Below are 23,924 nucleotides of genomic sequence, written 5' to 3'. Positions count from 1 at the left end.
TCGAGCTTCCATAGAGGCAAGAGGCTGAAAGGGTCAAGTTCGGCGATTGGTTCTGGAACGGGAGAAGACTCTCCCTCGACTGGAGGTCTCCGACCATGGGTACAAAAATCTTTGAGAATATTCTAGGGCAAAAATGGGTAAGCACTTTTGGGATTCCATTGCATGAGTGGTTTGAAAAAATATTAAAGTTCATCGGCAATTGTTGTGGTGGTTACATAGATATAGATATAGACACCAAGAATAGAAACAACCTCCTGTGGGCTCGTATTTGTATCAAGGACTCAAACCAAGATCCTCCAAGTAAAATTGACCTGGTTGTGGAAGATTTGGTCTTTGTTATCTCCATTATTCCAGATGGCCACTACAGTATCGCTGCTGCCGGAACTAGCTTTCAATCACTTTCTATTGACCTTTGGTCTAAGGAGATGGCTGCATCGAGGCCCACACCTGCTATTTTAAAATTTGAATCTCAATCTAGGCCCGGTGTAACAAAAAAGCTGGCCAACTCAAAGGTCAACAAGTCAGTTAACTTTACTAACCCTCTGGTGATGGACCATAAATACTACAATAACTATAAGCAAGGTAAGAGGGCCAAGGTTATTTCAAAAGGCAAAGAAATAATGAAATGGAGAGCTAAATCTTTTGGGTCAGCCCAAACACTCTTTAATTCTGGAAGCCCACCTATGATTTTGCAAAGGGAGCCCAACCTTACCCCCTCAAATCAGATGGCCACTGCTTCTATCTCCAATTTTTGGTACGGTGACTACGATGACAGAGAAGAAGATGCTGATGATGAAGCTGATCCAAGTCAAAACCTTTCACTCCTCTCTCTACAATCGAATTTCCCCAACTTCTCCATGGTAAGACTCTAAGATCCTGATATCTCTTCTCCTTTTGGCAGCGAAAATATGTCCCTACCATGGCATGAAACATTAGGGCAATCAACTATCGGCACACCAATGATTATCGAAACCTCCCATTGGACCAAGGTAGCGATGACTAATGCATGCAAGGCTTTTGGAATTAATTCATCTGGTTTTGAGCATGAAATCTTTGATATGATCCTTCCAATGGAGAAAAAGAGGCAACTTCAGAAGCTCATGCAAGGGCTGAAGGGGACCGTAGAGAAGAGATTAAAGAACAAAGGGGAAAAAGAAACAAAGAAGCTGGAGTGTTCAATTACATATAAAAATGGTGAAGGTTCAGTTAGGGGAAGGTACCACAAAGCCTTTTCCGAATGAAGGCTAAAATCATCAGCTGAAATATTAGGGGGCTCAATGACATGAGCAAAAGATACACTATAAAGTCACTAGTTAAGAGGTGAAGTCCAGACATTCTTTGCTTACAAAAAACCAAGGCAGATAATTGTTCAGTGTATATTGTTAGACAGATTTGGGGGTCAAGATGGGTCAGCTGAACTACATTGAAAGATATAGGCAACAGAGGAGGTGTTATCATCTTGTGGGATAAAAGACATTGGAATTGCATTGAGTATAAGCAAGGTCACTTCTTTATCTCTTCTATGCTACAGGGGGTTCGTGTTGATTTCAGATTTTGCTTTACTGGTGTTTACGGTCCTCACTCTAATTGGGAAAGGATTGAAATTTAGGATGAATTGGCTGTTGTGAGAGGATTGTGGAATGAAAGTTGAGTGATTGGGGGGATTTCAATGAATGTTGTTTTGAGAATGAAAGATTTAACTGCACTCGAAGATCAAGGGCTATCAAGGGCTATGAGGATATTCTCTGAATTTATTCAAGGCATGGGCTTGGTAGACGTTCCACTCCAAGGGGCTTATTACACATGGGCTAGAGGTAAAAATTCCTTGCAAACCTCAAGAATCGATAAGTTCTTGATTTCTTCATAATGGAATGATATTTTTTCTCTGTTCAACAGCAAGCTCTTCCCAAAGTGGTTTCAGACCACAGACCTATTGCATTGGTATGGAGGGCCTGGACTAATGAACCTTCTTACTTCAAATTTGAGAACATGTGGCTGCAACAGGAAGGGTTTGATGTTATGATCAAACAATGGTGGCAAGGTTATCTGGTGAATGGATCCTCCAACTTTATTCTTGCTCAAAAGTTGAAGCTACTCAAAAAAGATCTAGTAATCTGGAACAAGGAAGTATTTGGTAGAGTTAGTACTAGAACTAACATAGAACTTGGAGAACTATTACTAATGGAGCATGCTATAGAAAAAAGACTGAAGACTCAAGCTGAATCTAATAAACTTTTGCAGTTAAAGTTGGAATTGCAGCAACTAGCCAGATCTGAAGAGACATCATGGAGACAAGTCAAGATGCTTGTGGTATAAGGAGGGGGACAAAAACACTAAATATTTCCAAAAGTTAGCCGATTCCAACAGGAGATATAATTGTATTGACAGAATCCAGGTGGGAGAAGATATTATTGAAGACAAGGAGCAAATTAAAAGTGTGATTTTGGAGTTCTAACAGGACATTTACTCCGAGAATGAAGATTGGAGACCAAACGCTACTTTCGAAGGCTTGGGCTATCTAAATAATGAGGCAATGGAGGTATTGGAAGCTGATTTTGATGAGGAATAAGTTTTGAATGCCATCAAGTCTTCTTCCCCTGATAAAAGTCTCGATCCAAATGGTTTTACAATGGCATTTTATCAAAATTGTTGGGATACTATCAAATAGGAGATCATGGGAGCCTTCAACCATTTTCACAGTAATTGTCATATGGTAAAATCCTTTAGTGCTTCTTTCATTGCCCTCATTTCTTAAAAGAAAGGAGCTCTAAAACTTAAGGATTTCAGGCCTATCAGTCTCACTGGCAGTATGTACAAGATAGTGGCCAAGGTACTTACTAAAAGACTAAACAAGTTTATTGGGAAGCTGGTCTCCGACTATCAGAATGCTTTCATCAAAGGTAGACAAATAACAGATGTTGCTCTTATTTCTAATGAAGCCTTAGATTGGAGGCTAAAAAGTGGTGAACTTGGGTTGATATTCAAGCTTGATATAGAGAAAGAATTTGACAAAATCAACTGGAAATATATCATCTCGATTCTAAATCAGATGGGATTTGGTGGTAAATGGATCAAATGGATTGAATATTGCTTCTCCACAGTCAAATATTCTGTTTTGGTAAATAGAAGCCCGATTATTTTTTTTCCTCCCAAGAGAGGAATAAGGCAAGGGGATTCTTTATTCCCCTTCCTCTTTATTCTAGCTATGGAGGGACTCAATAACATGCTAAACAAGGCCAAACAACTGCACTGGTTAGAGGGCTTTGGGGTTGGCAATAGATCTGGTCATTCAGTCTCAGTTTCACATTTGCTGTTTGCTGATGATACGCTTATTTTTTGTGGTGCTAAGAATACTCAAGTTCATTATCTTACTCTCACTTTGATGATTTTTGAAGCACTATCAGGGCTACATGTTAACATTTATAAAAGCATCATATATCCTATTAATATAGTTCTCGGTTTAGAGGATTTGGCTAAAATTATGTGTTGTAATATAGGGTCCTTCCTGACAACTTACCTAGGCCTTCCTCTGGCTGCTAGACAGAAATCTACTATAAATGGAATCATTGAAAATTTTGAGAAGAGATTAGCTTCCTGGCAGTAGCAACATCTCTTCCTAGGTTTGCAGAATAACCCTTATTAATAGTGTTTTGGATAGCATACCTACTTACTTTATGTCCCTTTTCAAACTTCCAGCTAGTGTTCAGAAATAGCTTGACAAACTGAGATGTTCATTCCTATGGGAGGGCAAGAGTAAAGAACATAAATTTTACCATGTGAAGTGGGTAATTCTTTCTAAGTCACTTGGGGGACTAGGGATCAAGGATTTGGCTTTACACAAGAAAAGTATGCTTATGAAATGGCACGGGAGGTATAATAAAGAAGGAATGGCTTTCTGGAAGGAGGTAGTCCAAGCCAAATATGGTTGTGACAGCCACTGGTGCTCTAGTTTTGCTAATACTCCTCATGGTTGTGGGCTATGGAAGAGCATCAGGTCATTGTGAGATTCTTTCTCTCTTAATACATCACTCCAGTTAAGCAATGGTGAACGTATCCTATTCTGGAAGGACTTATGGATAGGAACTACCACACTGAAAAATGCTTATCCAATAATGTTCTCGCTTGTGTCTAACCCAGATTCTACATTTTCTCAGAATTGGGTGGAGAACTCATGGTGGCCTCACTCAAGAAGAAACCTTGGGAGATTGAGGACTTGCTGGCTCTTCTTGGTAGTCCAAGCCAAATATGGTTGTGACAGCTACTGGTGCTCTAGTTTTGCTAATACTCCTCATGGTTGTGGGCTATGGAAGAGCATCAAGTCATTGTGAGATTCTTTCTCTCTTAATACATCACTCCAGTTAAGCAATGGTGAACGTATCCTATTCTGGAAGGACTTATGGATAGGAACTACCACACTGAAAAATGCTTATCCAATAATGTTCTCGCTTGTGTCTAACCCAGATTCTACATTTTCTCAGAATTGGGTGGAGAACTCATGGTGCCCTCACTCAAGAAGAAACCTTGGGAGATTGAGGACTTGCTGGCTCTTTTTGGTAGTCCAAGCCAAATATGGTTGTGACAGCCACTGGTGCTCTAGTTTTGCTAATACTCCTCATGGTTGTGGGATATGGAAGGGCATCAGGTCATTATGAGATATTTTCTCTCTTAATACATCACTCCAGTTAAGCAATGGTGAACGTATCCTATTCTGGAAGGACTTATGGATAGGAACTACCATATTAAAAAATGTTTATCCAAGAATGTTCTCGCTTGTGTCTAACCCAGATTCTACATTTGCTCAAAATTAGGTGGAGAACTCATGGTGCCCTCACTTAAGAAGAAACCTGAATGATTTGGAGAATGAGGACTTGTTGGCTCTTCTTGGTAGTCTCCAAAGTGCTTCAGTCAACGTTCAGATTATGGACAAACTTAAATGGGGCAACAAGAGGGGAGGTTCTTTTTTAGTCAAAGAAAGTTATTTTAATCTGATCTCTAATAAAGTATTGATTGATCGATGCCCGTGGAAACTTATATGGAAGACGAAGCTCCCTCCAAAGATCAGTGCTTTCTGTTGGACTGCTCTACATGGCGCTTGCCTAACTCAAGACAACCTCATCAAAATGAATTTCCAATTAGCCAACAGATGTCACATATGTCTCTGCAACTCTGAATCGATCAATCACCCATTTCTACATTGTTCAGTTGCTACTGACCTATTGTCTATGTTCCTCTCACTTTATGGACTGCATTGGACTATGCCATGTAGTGTGAGGGAAACCTTTGTGTGTTGGAGCTACTGGGAAGTTGACAAATCCATCAAGAAAATTTGGTCTATGGTTCGTGCTTCTATTTTGTGATGCTTATGAACTGAGAGGAATCAAAGATGCTTTGATGGTATTTCAACTGCCAGATGTCAACTTAAGGCTAGATGTTTAGTTTTTCTTTTTAGTTGGGTTACCATACCCCTATATATAATCCTGACCTCTTTTTGGAATTTATCAGCTCCATAATCCTCTGATTGTTTTTGTCTATATTATGAGCTGATACTTATCCTATTTTGTAATTTTGCATCCTCTAGATGCTTTTGTTATTAATATACCACTTACTTCATCAAAAATGTGTGGTTAACATTTTGATGTTTGATAAACAAACATATGTCAAAGGTTCATTTCAAGTTGCCTATGGGCAGTGTGCTTGTGCATACTTGTGCAGGCAGCTCATGACCGGAAAATGACTCTGTCTATAAATTTCTTTAGCTTATTAAGTAGGAGTAAGCCTACAGATCATCTTATTTCGTTTATCTTTAACATGGCTAGTAAAATTAACTCTCACGAATTTCTATAGAAGATTACACCAGAAGATCACAACTTCATCAAAAAGAGAAAAGGCATCACAAATTTCTCCTATTCATTGGAAAATTTTTGTACCTGCCAGAACCCTTTTGTTTGGTGGTACAAAAAGTTTTGTGACTGATGCTTTAGATCTATGTAAGTTTTGATCGACCTGTTTGTGGATAGATTATACTTTTATTTTGTTCTTCTGATACTTGTACTCTTCAAAGCATTATCTTTTTATTCCTCTAGACTCTAATTTGAGCGTATAGGTACGCTCTTTGGTGCCATAGTAAATTAAAATTGGTCAAATTATATTCCTCAAAACTACAGGAACATACCCACAAAATCACGAAAATGAAATTCATCTAAAACCCATTGAACTTGTAATAACAATGCAAAAGGGCTGAGGTAGTACCAACTCACCTGAACCTATTTGCTTCTTTTACCAAAATATATTGACTATACTTACATAATTTACATAATAGAGTACCTTCTAGCACAACACACATGTAAAATTGGACATAACTAGTGATTTAAATTTTAAATCGGAGTCTTCGTATAGAAAGGGAAAGCTACCAAATTGATTAACAGTGATTGTTCATAAAATTGGCAACGTAGGTGAGTTACCTTCTTAACGGAGGCGGACCAGGACAAAGTGAGACCAAGGAAGACAATGAAGTAGAAAGGTCTCCAAGGAAGACAATGAAGTAGAAAGGTCTCCAGAGATCCCAAACCGGAAACACTTTCCCTAGATCTTCTCTATATGGATTAGGGAAGAGCACAAGCTTCAAATCGCTAATATTTGTGGACAAATCTATTTTGACTGTGTCCCAGATTGACTCCGTAAGCGTATTGGAGGAGATCCCAATCCGATAGCAGCTATATTCAATTGTCCTGATGATGAAGGCAGCAGAGGCGGAATGGGAATGGAAGGGACAGGTGTTTAAACCTATTTCTGATTGGCACTATTGAGACATGTGTCTTACCTATAGATCTTAAAATGTCAATCAAGGTCTTTAACGCCAATTTTATTTTTTAATAACAGTGGTTTCCAAGCCAACTTGTATGCACCTCGACTATTCCACTTATTACCAATTATCTCCTACCAAGTTGGTAATGGATGTAGGCTTCTTGGCGGAGAAACGGTGTAGGGATGTTATGTTAATCGTTATACTTGTGGCTAATAGTTTGATGTTTGATAATAAAACATATGTCAAATATTCATTTCAGGTTATCGATGGGAAGTGTACTTGTGCAGACAACTCTTGCGCAAGAAAAGACTCCGCCTAAGAATTTCTTCAACTTATTAAACAAAAGTAACCCTAAGGCGGATAACACACTAGCATGTTATGCCTAGAATATCTGTTTTTCTTTTCTTTTTTTGCCGAGATCCTCTTTTTTGGCTTCTCTGCGACATGGCTAATAATTCATTCTGCACCTACTTTTGAAAGAAATGCCAAAACCCTTATGATTGGTAGCATGAAAAGTTTTGTGATTGATGGTTTAGATCTATGTAAGTGTTGATCGAGCCGTTTACGGATAGATCACTTTGTATTTTATTCCCCTAGCACGCACAATCTTTAAAGCTTTAATTTTTAATTCCCCCGTACAGGAGTCTATTGATCTAATTTGAGCATGCAGGACTCCCTTGATCTAAAACATCCTATTATCTAATCACAACTACTAGGACTGAAGTAGTACGAATTAAAATGAACCTATTGTTATTTTCTTTATCAAAATATAGGGAGTATATTAGAAAGCTTACACATATCAGTACCTTCTCAGACAAAACATATGTAAAATTGGGCATAACTAGGGATTTAAATCGGAGCCTTCATATAGTAAGGGAAAATTACCAAATGGATTAACAGTGATTGTTCATAACAATGGAAATGTAGATATGTTACCTTTTTAACAGAAGCAGACCAGGACAAGGTCAGACCAAGGAAGACAATGAAGAAGAAAGGACCCTAGATATCCCAATCCCGAAGCACTTTCTCCGAATCTTCTCTATACGGATTAGGGAAAACCACCAACATCAAATTGCTAACAATTCTGGAGAGATCTCTTTTGACGGTATCCCAAACAGGCTCCGTAAGCGTATTGGGCGGAGATCCGAATCCCATAGCAGCTATATTGGACTGTCCAGCTGATGAAGGCAGCGGAGGAGGAGCGGGAACGGAAGGGACGTGTGTCGTCTTCTGATTGGCGGTAGGGTGAGGTGGAGGGAGGAGATTGGAAGGCATGAAAGGAGAAGAAGAAATAGGGATGGCAGCACGAGGAGGAGAAGGAGGGCGAGCTAGAAGGACAGTAGAAGGATGGGAATAGATGAGGTTTTTGATTTCATCAATGTCCGATTGGGATGTCGAGTTAAGAGGTATTGTGTCTCCTTGTGACATTTTTTTGTCAGATTTGCAGATTCTGAGAGGAAAAATGGAATAGATTCAGCCAGTCGAATGGGGAATGGGGCAAAAGTGTGATCGGAGACGGGGGAAGGCGGGGTTGGGTGATCGGATATGGGGAGAAGTTCTGATTGGCTAACTGTAGGAAATGGGTAGTTGTACTGTAGGAGGAATTTTCAGTTATTGAACTACCACCATGGTCATTTTCTTCTTCAGATTCGCTGGAGGAGTCTCCCCATACAGCAAGATCTTGCTTTGCAACATTGTCAGCATCATTCTTCCTCTTGAAGTGTTTGTCAGGAACCTTGTTCCTCTTGGCTGCTTTGTCAAAGATGTTATTGTACTGATCTTGCTTTAGAAGGGGGCAAGCCTTGATGAAGTGTCCTGGCTTGCCATATTTATGATAGAGGTCATAATTTCATGGCTTGCTGGAACTTCTCCTTTTTGGAATGCCTCCATTCCTCTGAACCATCTTCTAGAATCTTCTTGTCAAGTAGGCCATGTCCCCATCTTCACCACTTGAGTCATTGTTGTCTGTCTTAAGGACCAGGTTCTTCTCCCTCTTGGGCTCTCTTCTTTCATTGTCCTTCTTCATCTTCATCTTCTTCTTCTTCTTCTTCTTCTTCTTCATTTCATAGGTTTTCATGTTTCCAACAAGTTCATTCATGGTCAGTGTCTGCAAGTCCTTAGCCTCCATAATGGAGTTAAATTTGCTTTCCTAAGAATTGGGTAGTACACTAAAGATTTTTCTGACAAGCTTGTTTCTTAGAATACTTTCACCAATAGAGTGAAGCTCATTGACGATGGAGGTGAATCGAGTATGCATATCTTGGATGGATTCATCATCTTTCATTTTGATGAACTCACATTCAGTTGTGAGCATATCAATCTTGGATTGTTTAACATGTGTTGTTCCCTCGTGAGCTGTCTAAAGAGCCTCCCATATCTCTTTTGTTGATTAACATGATGATATCCTATTATATTCATCAGGACCAATGCTACAAACAAGAATTTTCTTGGCACGAAAGTTCTTTTCTATGGCCTTTCTATCAGCGTCATTGAATTCCTTCCTAGTCTTGGGGATGACTACACCTGATTCGTCAAGGTTCTTTGTAGGGACAAAGGGTCCGTCACATATAACATCCCATAGCTCAGAATCTTTAGCCATGATAAAGTCGTGCATTCTCGTTTTCCACCATCCATAGTATTGCCTTGAACCTTGGAAGTCTATAAGTAGACTAGCCTTCTTCGAAGTTTGAAGGAACAACCATGAAGATCATTTCTAGGTGTTAACCTGATAGAAAGAACCCGCTATGATACTAATTAATAGAATATAAGGATCCACTAAACTCTATAGAGAACCAAGTACTCTACCAGATTCAACAGTACACACGCACACTGCAGTAAATATAATGACAAAGGAATTTTATGTGGAAAATTCCTAGCTCAATGGGATTAAAAACCACGACCTACCCTTGTAGGATTTCAACTTCACTACTGAGCAACTTTTATACAACCTAGGAATTAACCTCTTAATCCTTCACTAACCTGTAATACTCTATTATAAGCCACTTTGTAATAACTCAATTACAAAAACATTCCAACATGACCAACTTTATCCAAAACACAAACACACAGGTTTAAGGTTTACAAAGGGTTTCCTATGGAATGCTTCTAAACAAGCTAGATAGGAATTACAATTGAAAAACTATGACAGGAGTTTACAGAGGCTTTTCTTCGTCATTATCTTCCAGCAGAGCTTAGACGGGCCAGAGTTGATAGGTTCTTGACCATTCGGCAGGGTAACATGAGTGTTTGGGAATACAGTCTTCAGTTTGATTCTTTGGCTAGGTATACTCCCACTATTGTATCTAAGATAGAGGATCAGGTTCACCGGTTCGTGATGGGGTTAGAGCCGCAATTGCTTAACGATTGTATATCGGTCTCACTTCAGGAAGAAGTGGATATTACTTGTATTTAGGCATACACTCAGGGTGTAGAGGAGCGTAAGTAGAAGTAGAGCGCTGATCGTGAGCATAATAGAGCCTAAAATAAAAGAGCGAGGTCTTCGAGTCCTTCTGGTGAGTTTCAAGTGGTCAGAGACCACAATACCCCAGGTATCCAGCCCAGCCATTGGCTAGTGCGCCCCCTCAATTTAAAAGTAAGAGATTTGATCGTTCCACATATTCAGGGCCTGGCCAGAATTTCAGGGCCTCAAGTTCTCAATATAAGGGTGAGTCAAGTCAGGTGAGGCCGCCCTTGTCACGATGTGATTAGTATGGTAAGCAGCATGCCGGGCAGTGTCGTATGGGGTTGGGTGTTTGTAAACTCCAACCATATTTATGACTTATATAATCGTCTGTTTTGGGTTTCAGGTTAATCGAAACAGATATAGAAGAATGATCTTCAGCTTGAAGCTTTAAATTTGAAAGGTTTAACCAAATTTTAACTTTTTAGTAAACAATCTCGGATGTGAATTTTGATGGTTTAGTTATCTCCGTTAGGAGATTTTGGACTTAAGAGCGTGGCCAGAATGTGATTTGGAGGTCTGTAGTGGAATTAGGCTTGAATTGGCAAAATTGAAAATTTGGCGATTTTCGGTCGGTAGTGAAAATTTTGATATTGGGATCAGAATATAATTTCGAAAGTTGGAGTAGGTTTATAGTGTCATTTTTGACGTGTGTGCAAACTTTCAGGTCATTTGGACGAGGTTTGGTATGTTTCGGCATCGTTTGCAGAATTTGGAAGTTTAGAAGTTCTTATGCTTGAATCCGAGGGTAATTTGGTATTTTGACATTATTTTAAGTGTTCCAAAGGTTCAACTAAGTTTGCATGTTGATATGTGACATATTGGTATATTTGTTTGAGACCCTGAGGGGCTCGGGATGATTTCAGATGGTTAACGGAGAAGTTTGGAAGTGGGATTTTGCAGCTGAAGCTGCTTCTTCTAATGTTTCCGCACTTGCGGAGTGGGGACCACATGTGCGATGATCGCAGACGCGAGAAGCAACCACAGATGCGGAATTTGTTGCAGGATCGGAGGATTAAACCGCACCTGCGAGCCCGCTTGTGCGAGGCCTGGGGCGCAGGTGCTAAAGTTGGAGATTTAAGTGAAATGCGTAGATGAGGCGTTTATATCGCGGGTGCGGTCCCTTAGGTGCGTGAACTGGGCCGCAGATGCGGAAGTGCTGGGAAGAATGTATAAAAAGGCCCGTTCGTGAAATTTGGTCATTCTTCATAATTTTTCATCCGGATTTGGAGCTTTTGGGATCAAATTGAAGAGGGATTCAAGGGGGTTTTCACTGAGGTGAGTAACTTGAGCCTTAATACTCATGATTTTGGTAGTTGTCTGTGGTTTAATCATGTATTTAGTAGTAATTAAGGGTAAAATGAGTGGTTAGTGCTTGCGATTTTGGAGAGTTTTGATTTAGGGTTTGAGGGGTCATATAGAGTCGGATTTTGGTAAATTTGGTTTATATGGACTCGTAAGAGGATAAAGATTCTAGTTTTGTGATTTTTATCGGATTTCGAGACGTGGGCCCAGGGGTCGAGTTTGGCCAATTTCAAGAATTATGATTTAATTTAATAATTTTCGTGTGGGATTTGTTCCTTTATCATGTATTGATGATATGATTCTGATTTTTGATAGATTTGGGGCGATTTGAGGCCGAGTCGAGAGGCAAGGGCATCGCGGGTTAGAGTTTTGTCCGGTTTGAGGTAAGTAATGACTGTAAATCTTGTCCTGAGGGTATGAAACCTCTAATTTTTCATTGTTTCACTACTTTGTGGTGACGCACATGCTAGATGACTAGCGTAAGGCCGGGCACTGTTGGGAATTGTAACTTGGTCCATCCCGTACGACTATTAATTCGCATATTTGACTGGAAATTATTTGATACTATTGTGCTTTGGAAAATATTACTATGTTTTGGGCTGAACGCCATATTTGGGCCTCGTGCCAAGCTGTTTAGACCCTTAGGGGCTTTTTTTTACTACTAACCCTTACTGTTTTGATATAATATCTGTACTCAGCCATGCTATACTCTTACAGAATTTCGTAACGCAGTGTTATTTACTCTGTTTGTTATATAAAATTATATTTTGGGCTGAGCACCCTTTTCACTGTTAGCCCAAGTGGCTTGAAAGGTTTCTAACTGAGTAAGGCTGAGGGACTGTGTTGTGAGGATAATATGGGATTGGGTTGCACACCGTAGCAGGTTGTTACTGATTCATGATATTGTGAGGCCGAGGGCCTGATTGATTTATCCCACGAGGTGGCTTGTTTTTATGAGGCCCAGGGCCTGACTGATTTATTCCACTAGATGGCTTGTTATAGTGCTTGGGCTGTAGGAGCCCCTTTGGAGTCTGAATAGCCCCAGTGAGCGCGGGTACCCTAACTGAGTGATATGATGTTGCCGGAGGGGCTGATCTTGATACAAGTTGTGCACGAGGGACTGATTACGAGTGATTGTGAGGTAGGCCGAGGGGCTGTTTCTGATTGATGTTATGCCCGAAGGGTGGTTTATGATACATGTCTTGCCGAGGGACTATTTACGACTTTCATCATTTTTATTTTAAACTTTATTAAATCTCTGTTGAAAGTGTTAGAAAGATATTTTTCAAAGGATTTTTACTGAAATTGGATTTTAACGAGATGACTTGATTTATATACTATTTTGGAAACATCCTGTACTTACTGTGGTGTTATGACGTAGATTATATGTTTTCTTATTGCTCAGTCTTTATTTAATTTTATTACGTTCTAAGTTGGCATACTCACATTACTCCCTGCACCTTGTGTGTAGATTCAGGTATTTTTGAACCCGGTAGCGGGTGTTGATTACTCAGTGGCAGGTCCATCGGAGTTAGCAAGGTAGCTGCCTAGCGTTCGCAATCTTGCTCTTCTCCATCTCATCTTCCTTAGACTGTTTTAGTATATCTTTTTCCAGACTATGGTACTCTTTGTTGTATTCAGACCTTAGTAGATGCTCATGACTTGTGACGCCCCGATGTCGGGCTTGTATTTTTTTTCCGCACTTGTTAGTTAGACTCATGTTATGGGATTTAATTTGATTAATAGCCTAAAACGTTCCTTTTATATAATATTTGTTTTATTTGGTATTGTGTTGGTTGGCCTAGTTTCACGATAGGCGCCATCACTATCGGGCCGATTTTGGGGTCGTGACAAGTTGGTATCAGATCCTAGGTTACATAGGTCTCACGAGTCATGAGCAGGTTTAGTAGAGTCTCGTGGATCGGTATGGAGACGTCTTTTCTTATCTTTGAGAGGCTGTAGAACCTTTAGGAAATCCTAAATTCTTGAATTCTTATCATGCGTCATTAAGTCAACCTTAAATGTAACTCTTGAAATTCCTTCCACGCGTTCGTATGAGCACATGAATGCTCGGTATCAGTTGTGCATCGATGACTTGTGATTCCCTGATCGAGGGGCGAGATGTGATTTCTATGTGTTGATGTTGGGCCAGTCTGGAGGACTTGAGGTCGGGCTTTGCCTACTACTTGAGCACTGAGGTGTTGATTGTGTGAGCACGTGCTTTTGGATTTATATGTTCGATAGTGTCCCTATTAAAGAAAGTGATGATTGGATGGCTACGTGATGAGTATGATGTGAATGCGAGGTGCGCTCACATGATTTGTATATGACAAGAAAGATCTGCTTGAGGGTAGAAAGAACTATCTGGTGCTTGATTTCCATCGTAATTTGATGCATAGCCCCGAGTTGTGGGTGTGCTGAAGGATATTTTCATGTTATTTAGGCGGGGAGTGAGGTAGATTTTATGGATATGAGTTCAGACTCAGAAAGATTAAGTGATTGCATGATGTTTATGACGGTGGAAGGGTAGGAAGAGGAGTTAGTTTTAGGAAAAGCAGGTGGGTTATCTCCTACGAAGTGTTCGGAAGTTTGTGTGACCCCTATATTGTTTGTTAGAGGTCCTCTTTTTCTAGTGAATTATATGTGCTGCAGTTTGAGTTTAGATTGCGTATGAGAGTTGTCTCAACTATTACAAGGGTGAATGCAAGATTTGCTGATGATTTGAAGTACTTGATGATTGTGTTGCATGAGCTTATAAAGGATTTAGTTTAATTTCCCTATAGTATTATGGCAGTAATACAGTATGGGCATTGCGAGTTTTTGTGTGTTTTGGCCTATGGCTTTGAGGCAAGTGGGGGAGTCTGCTATTGATAGTTAATTGAATGGCTAGGTTTTGTATTAGTTTCAGTTCATGGTATACCGGTGAATCAGTCGTGGCTTACAGAGGTCGAGATCAAGGATGACCCGAGTAAAGGAAATTTTGGATAGTGGTGTGTTATGCTTTGTGAGTATATGAGAAATCGTTGGATGAATTAGTTGTTGTCGTAAGGGATATAAACGGTATGGATCAGGATATCACTCGGCTTCTTAGAAGGATGGGTTACTTCCTTAGGTGTTGTTGTGCTAATGGGGCACATGTCGTTCGGACCTTTTGATCAGCCTAATTGAGACCTAAGTAGAGTGGACAACTCTCGAGGATGTTTTGACGGGTTCATGATTTACATGTATCAATTTGGAATTCTTTAGAATATGTATTTGGCTAGAAACTGAGGTTTACATTGGAGGGTGTCAAGACTTGTGGCATTTCTATATCAATTAAGGATTCTGCATATCAGTATCAGGAAGGTGAAGGTAATTGTTTTGGATTAGCAGGAAGTCTCTTCAAGGTAAGTGTTTTGAATGTGGTGCTTTTGGGGATATTTAACAAAGTATCAGCGATTTATGAGCCTTTAAACGGTGTAGTTTTATGCTTGGGTCCCGTGTGGTGAGTTTGAGTTGAGGATTGCGGTATTATGGTAAGGAGAAGTATATATTTGAAGGTAATTTAGAAGGAACTTGGATAAATAGGATAGCTTGGTAGTAGGTCGGATTGGTATGGTGAGGGATATGATTGGTTCTTTGGGTGCTTGTGAGGTAATGAGTTTCTACAGGTGTTTCACAGCAATGCTTATGGGTTTTTGGTGATCTGCGTAACTTGGTTGAGTTAAAAGTATTCAGTTCTGATGGTTTGGTTTTGTGTAGATGGGATTCAGAGAGTTCTTGATGGTTTCTACCACGGTTAGGGATGTATATTTTCTACTGGAGTGAGGAGCATGTGATATATAGTGATTTTCTTCTAGATGGGATCAAATGGAAAGCTCTTGGCTAGTTGAGTACATAGTTGCTTGTGGCTCGGAATGGACTATGAAGTTCTCATATTTATTATGCGATGGCATGGTATATGCGGTATGTTGTGTAGGAGTGAGGATTGCATGTGTAAGGTCACGGTTCAGTTCCAAAAAGAAGGTCATGAATTCTTAGGCAGCATGGACAGTTTCAGATGACTAGGTAAATTATATTACAAATTGGTGTAGCTTGAAGAGGATATACATTTTCAGAAAGGGCAATATGTTTGAGTTAAGTATGTTGTGTAGGAGTGAGGATTGCATGTGTAAGGTCACGGTTCAGTTCCAAAAAGAAGGTCATGAATTCTTAGGCAGCATGGACAGTTTCAGATGACTAGGTAAATTATATTACAAATTGGTGTAGCTTGAAGAGGATATACATTTTCAGAAAGGGCAATATGTTTGATCGATTGCTGATATTCGAGTTTGCTTGGTGGCACAGAAAGATTATAAGAGTATCCCTCGTGGAATGATCGAGTATTAGAGGTGTGTTTGATGTACAGGCTGTGGAGTTGGGATCAGATATGGAGATTCGTGTGCTATACGGATTTGAAGACCGGGAGTTCTCATAAATAGGTTATGTCATGGTTGTGCACCGCATGTATCGACCTTGTGTGGTGACTATCGGGTGTTGGATACCCAAGTGGATCCTTTGTTGTTTAGTATGTTGGATTTTGATGTGATATTAGGTATGGATTGGTCGTCTTTGTGTCGTGCCATTCTGCAATCTTACGCTAAGACGGTGACATTGGCTATGCCGGGGATGCCACGAATTGAGTGGCGAGGTTCGATGGATTATATTCCCAATAGAGTGATTTTTTTGAAGACCCAAAGGATGGTCGGGAAGGGTTGTCTTTCTTATTTGGCCTTCGTGAGGGATGTCAGTGCAGAGACTCCTACCATCAACTCAGTTCCGGTGGTAAGGGATTTTCTAGATGTGTTTTCTGCAGACCTGTGGGGCATGCTGCCAGAGAAGGTTATTGATTTTGGTATTGATTTGATGCCGGGCACTCAGCCCATTTCTATTTCATCATATTGTATGGCACCGGAGGAGTTAAAATTATTGAAGGAGCAGCATCAGGAACTTCTTGATAAGGGGTTCATTGATAGGCCAATATAGATGTGTGTTCTACATCGAGTCGGCTTTGCTGATTCCGAATTGCTATTGTTGAGGGATATGTCGTTTGATTGTCATTGAGCTTATTCGCGTTTGGGAGTGATCTTTGAGTTACCTTTCCGTTTTGCGAGGAGTTGTAATTCGTTGATTTTATGCACAAGCGATAGGGTTCAATTTGGGGCTTTTTAGAGGAATTTGAATGAGACGGGTATTTGGGTGTTGCATGATTGATTGCGCATTGGATATGTTCTTTTGGGTTGGTATGGAATTGTGTCATTTGTTTCTACGTGTTTATGGTGATTCACTTTTGGTATTAGGAATCAAATTGCGCGCAGTTGATGATTTTGAGCATGGTGACTTGGGGTGTCTCATGTGGACCAGTGTTTGGATAGGGTCGTGCATTGCAGCGAAGTTATGTTAAGATATGATCCTTTGGGTTAGATTCGTGTGTTGTGGTTCTATGATGTGTGATGGGTTCTCAGTATTGTGTTGTGGTGGTACTGGTGAGATTGCGGTACAGCTCTCTCATTTGAGCCATTTTTCCATGAATTGTGTACAGTTGGACTATTGCTTACTGGTGCACGGGTTGCACGGGTTGTGGCTTTAGATTGTTTCGATGTGCCATGTCACTAGAGTAGTCGTGCTGGGTGAGATGAGGTCATTGGGGTCTAGATTGAATACGATCGGATTCGATTTCAGCATTTTGGAAGGATAATATTGGAATTCGGCTTAGAAATTTACTACAGTACTTGCAGAAGGATAAGGAACTCTATGACTGGTTGATATGAGGAATGGTTATGATTTCTGCGTGTTTGCTTTCATCATTGGCATTATACGAAAGTGTTGGAGTGAGGCTTTGTTTGATAAGAGATTTATTACCGGTATTGTGTTGTTTGAGTAGCTGTTGTGAGTAGAAGTTATTAGGTGATTACATCTTGGGTTACAAATATAGTTTGATACAGCTTGTTTGGGCTTATACAGTGTATAAATGTGAGATTCTGATCTTGTAGACAATTTTGGAAGTGGAAATTTTGTTCTAAGGTTTATGGGCTAGGTTGGATTGCGAAATTTCAGTTATGTTGTGCTATCGAACCTATATGAGATAGGGTGACACGGGATCACCCCCAGGTATGTGTGTGGTAAGGGTACACAACGATTTGGTGGTTTTCGGAACAACTCTAGGCACGTTCGAGGACGAACGTATGTTTAAGTGGGGGAGGATGTAACGACCCGACCGGTCGTTTTGAGAATTTGCACTTTGCTCGCTATTATCGGGCATGACTAGCCCCGTATGATGTACTATGACTTATGTAATCGTCGGTTTTGGGTTTCAGGTTAATCAGAACAGATATGGAAGAATGTTCCTCACCTTAAAGCTTTAAATTTGAAAGGTTTGACCAAGTTCTAACTTTTTAGTACACTGTATACGGCTAAAATCGGGAAGATCAATTTTACGGTAGACGAGGCATTACACAATCTCATCTCGAAGGGCCCGGAGAATAGACCGGGGTTCGATGTCTTCAGGGATTCTTCATGCCCGATGTCGGGACAGAACAAACCGATGCTTATGGCAAGTAAGTGGGAAGTTCCCTAGGAGTAGTATTTTATGACAATGCCTGCGCAAATAGTCACAGCGTGCACCAGGCTGATTGAGTGGTTGTATCGCTACTTTATTTAATAATTACACATGTGTCATATTGGATTTTTCCCTCATATATAAAGGGGACCCTTGTCATTTTTGAAGGGGATCTGATACTCAATACTGAATATACAAGAACATTCTCTCAGCTCTCTAACCTGGACTCATAATGTTGATACTTACATTTATTGCTTATATTCATTGTGTTCTATTTATTGTTCTTAATTTTATTGCTCATTATTGGTCAAAAGAGCTGCAATCAAATTTATCATAACTGTTAATCCTCCACTGATTGCCCTTAGTCTGGCACCCGACTTGACCTCGAGACCCCACACGCACAAGCTCGAGGCTCCGATTTCCAGCCATTTGGTTTGATTATTATACTATCTTCAAGCTATTGTCTTATTCTTTCTAATCTTTTACTTAACATCTATTGCCTAACAACGAGCATAAAAATAGATCACATATTTTTAAAACCACAAAATCAAATCTAATTGTTATTACCATTTTCAAGGTAAATAGTTTGGCACCCACCATGGGGCTAAAAATAATACTCATTGTTTTCTTGTTGGTTTACTACATAACACAAGTTATCTTTCACGTTTTTGCTCGTCCAAGAATCATTGATTTCAGGTCAAAATATCTAGCTCGGTAAACGCACATGACAACAATGGCCTCGAAGACCATAAATAGTATGGTGCAGCTGTTCCAGGTAATGGTGTACCACCACAAAACTCTGAGGTCGCACAAGAACCGATTCCTATTGATATGGTCTCACACAACACTCAACACATTGGCGTAAGTTCCCACACCAACAGGAGTACATGCCGAGAAAATCAACTGGACACTCGAAAAGCCCTCACCCGGGAAGAAAGATAAGCAAACAGGGGAAGCAAAGTGGGAAACTCTCAGCACATCGTTCATATGATTGTCGGGGGAACCGACGTTCCCCAAGTAGGATAAAGGTTTATGTAACAAAACAAGGGAAAACCCGGGGCCGAGCATATGAGTACATCCTCACGTTCAGTGAAGAATACTTTGAGACTCTGTCTCATCCACACAACGATGCACTGGTAATCTCGTTCCTCTTATATAATATCCAAATTAAGCGTGTACTTGTGGATCCAGGTAGCTCGCTAACATAATTAGGTCGACGGTGGTAGAACAACTCGGATTACTCGATCAGGTCATACCTACCTCCTGAATCCTCAACGGCTTCAATATAGCCAGCAAAACAATGGAAGGAGAGATCACCCTCCCAGTTAACATATCTGATGCAGTTCAAGATACCAGGTTCCATGTCATTAAAGGTGACACGAGGTACAATGCCTTGCTCGGTAGGCCATGGATACATAACATGAAGGTGGTAGCATCGACCCTGCATCAAATAATGAATTTTCCAACAATGGACGGTATAAAGACGGTGTATGGGGAGCAATATGCAACGAAGGAAATGTTCGCGGACCATGAAAAGGTATTGAATTCTGCACACTCCACCTCGGAAAAGTTGGAAAGCCAACAAACCCCCGAGGATGATGAAGAGGATTTCCTCACTCCCAGAACCTTCATTTCCCCCGAAAAATCGGACGCAACAAAGTCGACCGTTGAAGAACTGGAGCAAGTCGTATTGATTGAGCATCTCCTCGATCGGAAGGTATACTTGGGGACGGGATTAACCCCCAAACTCAGGAAAAAACTCATTCAATTCCTTATTAACAATATCGATTGCTTTTCTTGGTCCCATTTAGACACGACAGGGATCCCACCAAAGATAACTACCCATCGACTAAGTGTCGACCCCAGGTACAAACCGGTGAAGCAAAAAAGGAGACACCAGTCTGAGATAAAGCATGCATTCATTAAGGACGAGGTAACGAAGCTCCTCAAAATAGGGTCTATTAGGGAAGTAAAATAACCCGAATGGCTGGACAATGTGGTGGTAGTTCCCAAAAGGGGAATAAAATAAGAATATGCATAGATTATAAAGATCTAAACAGGGCGTGCCCAAAGGACTCGTTCCCACTGCCCAACATCGACCGTTTGATCAACGCCACGGATGGACATGAAATCCTCACTTTTCTCGATGCATATTCGGGGTATAATCAAATTCAAATGAACCCCAAGGATAGAGAAAAGACTTCGTTCGTCACAAAGTATGGTACGTACTATTACAATGTAATGCCATTTGGGCTAAAAAACACAGGGGCCACATATTAACGCCTAGTTAATAAGATGTTCGAACATCAAATAGGCAAGTCCATGGAAGTTTATATTGACGATATGCTAGTAAGTCCTTGTGCATAGAGGACCATTTGACTCATTTACAGAAAACATTCGACATCCTCAGAAGTTACAACATGAAACTCAATCCCGAGAACTGCGCCTTCGGGGTAGGATCGGGCAAATTCTTAGGTTTCATGCTATCGAATAGAATAATTGAGATCAACCCCGATAAAATCAAAGCCATCAAAGAAATTACGGCGGTAAATAACGTAAAGGTCATACAACAGCTGACCGGGCAGATAGCAGCCTTGGGCGAGTTTATATCAAGGTCATCGGACAGTAGTCACCATTTCTTCTCCTTGCTCAAAAAGAAAAAAAAATCGAGTGGACTCCAGAGCCCTCCTTTGCTCCACGCCCTAAAAGAGAATGAGAAATTATATTTATACTTGGCCGTATCAGAGATAACGGTAAGTGGTGTGCTGGTTTGAGAAGAACAAGGCGCGCAATTCCCTGTTTATTATGTCAGTTGAACACTGGGTGATGCCGAAACCAAGTATCCGCACCTGGAAAAACTAGATCTTGCATTAATAAGTGCGTCTTGAAAATTGAAACCATACTTCCAATGCCATCATATTTGGATTTTAACAACGTATCCCCTTCGAAGTATATTGCATAAACCCGAATTATCCAGCCAACTGGCCAAATGGGCCATCAAACTCTGGGGATATGATATCGAGTATCACCCCCGGACGACTATAAAGTCTCAAATTTTGGCAGACTTCGTAGCCGACTTCACTCCTTCTCTCGTACCCGAGGTCGAGAAAGAACTTTTTGCTAAAAACGGGCACATCCTTTGGGATATGGACCCTATTCACCGACGGCGCCTCGAACGTAAGAAGGTCTGGGCTCGGCATAGTCCTAAAGCCACGTACAGGCGGCGTGATTAGACAATCTATAAAAACAACAAGGTTAACTAACAGTGAAACTGAGTATGAGGCTATGATTGCAGGTCTAGAATTGGCCAAAGGCCTAGGAGCTGAGGTCATTGAAGCAAAATGCGATTCCCTTGTGGTTGTAAATAAGGTAAATGGGAGCAAATTCAAATCATATTTCACCGCTTCAAAGAATGGACCCTGGTCCACATATCCCGAGAGGAGAATAGCGAGGAAGATGACATACTCCCCGGATCTGTTGTTCAACTGTCCTAGTCAGTGATCGAGGAAAACCACGCCGATATCAACTCCACTATCATAACATGGAATTGGAGAAATAAATATATTGATTATTTAGAGAGCGGGAAGCTACCCGCAGACCCAAACGAGTCGAGGGTCATGCGGACCAAAGCAGCTCGATTCTCGCTCGACGAAAGTAGAGTTTTTTACAGAAGAATTTTTCATGGCCCTCTAGCAGTATGTCTAGGGATGGGAGATACACACTATGTGCTCCAAGAGATTCGCGAGGGCACCTGCGGAAATCATTTTAGTGTCGATTCGTTAATTCGAAAAATAACCAGGGCAGGCTACTATTGGGACAACATGGAGAAGGAAACCAAAGAGTTCGTCCACAAATGCGACAAATGCCAAAGATTCGCCCCAGTGATTCACCAACCTGGTGAACAACTACATTCTATTTTGTCACCATGGTCGTTCATGAAATGGGGTATGGACATCGTTGGACTTCTACCAACGGCCCCAGGTAAAGCTAGATTTATTTTATTTATGACTAACTACTTCTCAAAATGGTTTGAAGCACAAACCTTAAAAAAAATATGGGAAAAATAAGTCATTAATTTCATCTGGGACCATATCATATTCCAATTCGAAATTCCTTTTAAGATAACGTGTGATAACGGGAAGCAATTCATCGGAAGCAAAGTGACTCAGTTCCTCGCGGATCACAAGATCAAAAGGATCCTGTTAACGCTCTACCACCTCTGTGCAAACAGTCAAACCGAGTCCACAAACAAAACCATCATTCAAAACATAAAGAAGAAACTAGAAAGAACAAAGGGAAGATGGAGTGAAATATTACCCAAAGTACTCTGGGCATATCAAACAACTCCAAAATCAAGCACCGAGGAAATGCTTCTCTCCCTAGTGTATGGCGCCGAGGCGTTGATACCAGTCGAGGTCGGAGAACCCACCGCTAGATTCCGACACACCACCGAGAGCTCGAACAATGAGGCCATGACTATTGTTCTCGAACTATTAGATGATAAGCAAGAAACCTCACTTGTCCGAATAGCCACAAAAAAACAATGGGTCAAAAGATACTACAACAGGAGAACAAATCTTTGGCATTTTGGAATCAGGGACTTAGTCCTAAGGAAATTTAACTTGAATACTCGAAATCCTAATGAAGGAAAGCTAGGTCAGAACTGGAAGGACCGTACCGCATCCTCGGGGTAGTTGGCAAAGGGTCCTACAAACTTGGCACCATGGAAGGCGAACAGCTTCCAAGAAAATAGAATGTATCAATGCTCAAACACTATTACTGCTAGAAGATCGAAGGCCCTAGGTTTCGAAAGCATACACTGCACTCTTTTCCTTCGACAAGGTTTTTATCCCAAGAAGGGTTTTACCGGCAAGGTTTTTAATGAGGAAGCATCCATATGCTACCTACGGAAGACTCAACAAGTATTCAAGGCTTCTCTTCAATCTACCTCGAATACTAGGGGGCATCCCCCTGGAAGGTCACCTTTTTGGAGAAGCCAAGACGTGCTAAATGGTGTCTCGATAGGAACACGACGTACCGGTCGAAACAGTCGAACGAACTGTGTCCGTATAGAATAACGGAGCCCTTGACATTAAAACATGTATACTTGTACCAAGTAATCAAAGAATATTTTACCCTCCATCAAAGCATTTCGCGTTTGAGAGGAGTTCAGTATTTTTTTTATAAAAATAGCTCTAGAAGCCAAGAACGCCCCAAACACTCGGGGACTGGCGTCAAACACTCGAAGTCGTATGACCTTCGGGTCGAAAGCTTAGAACTTGTAAGCCCTCAACGAGGTAATATCAAGTTTACAAAAATGGCTCCAGAGCTAAAAAATGTCCCGAACACTCGGGGACAGGCGTTAAAAATTCAAAGCCATATGACCTTCTGGTCGGAAGCTCAGAACTCGTAAGCCCTCAATGAGGCTATATCAACTTTACAAAAATGGAATCAGAGCTAGAGATCAACTCTCGACCATTGATAAACGCTCGACGGTAGAAGGAACCTAAAGGTCTAAAATTGAGACCCACAACTTCAGATCAATTTCTAGACAAATGCCACAAGTCGTTCAAAGGGAAAACAAAAAAGGTATAAAATTGACATGTGGGAAACCTCGGTCTCGTAAGACCTACAAAGGCAATAACAATATCTGTAAGACCTCAAGCAAGGCATGAACTATACTTTTACCAAGTAACAATATCTGTAAGACCTCAATCAAGGCATGAAGTATATTTTTACCAAGTGACAATATCTGTAAGACCTCAGGCAAGGCATGA

General features: G+C 40.7%; 1 pseudogene; it reads right to left on the bottom strand.

Annotated features, from left to right (window-relative positions):
• Positions 1–6,457: 6,457 nt before the first annotated feature.
• Positions 6,458–8,276, bottom strand: LOC107807336 (protein YIP4a-like; annotated as a pseudogene).
• Positions 8,277–23,924: the final 15,648 nt, after the last annotated feature.

Source organism: Nicotiana tabacum, chromosome 18, assembly GCF_000715075.1.
Source record: "Nicotiana tabacum cultivar K326 chromosome 18, ASM71507v2, whole genome shotgun sequence".
Taxonomy (NCBI): domain Eukaryota; kingdom Viridiplantae; phylum Streptophyta; class Magnoliopsida; order Solanales; family Solanaceae; genus Nicotiana; species Nicotiana tabacum.
This window is presented reverse-complemented; position numbering and strand designations above follow the sequence as displayed.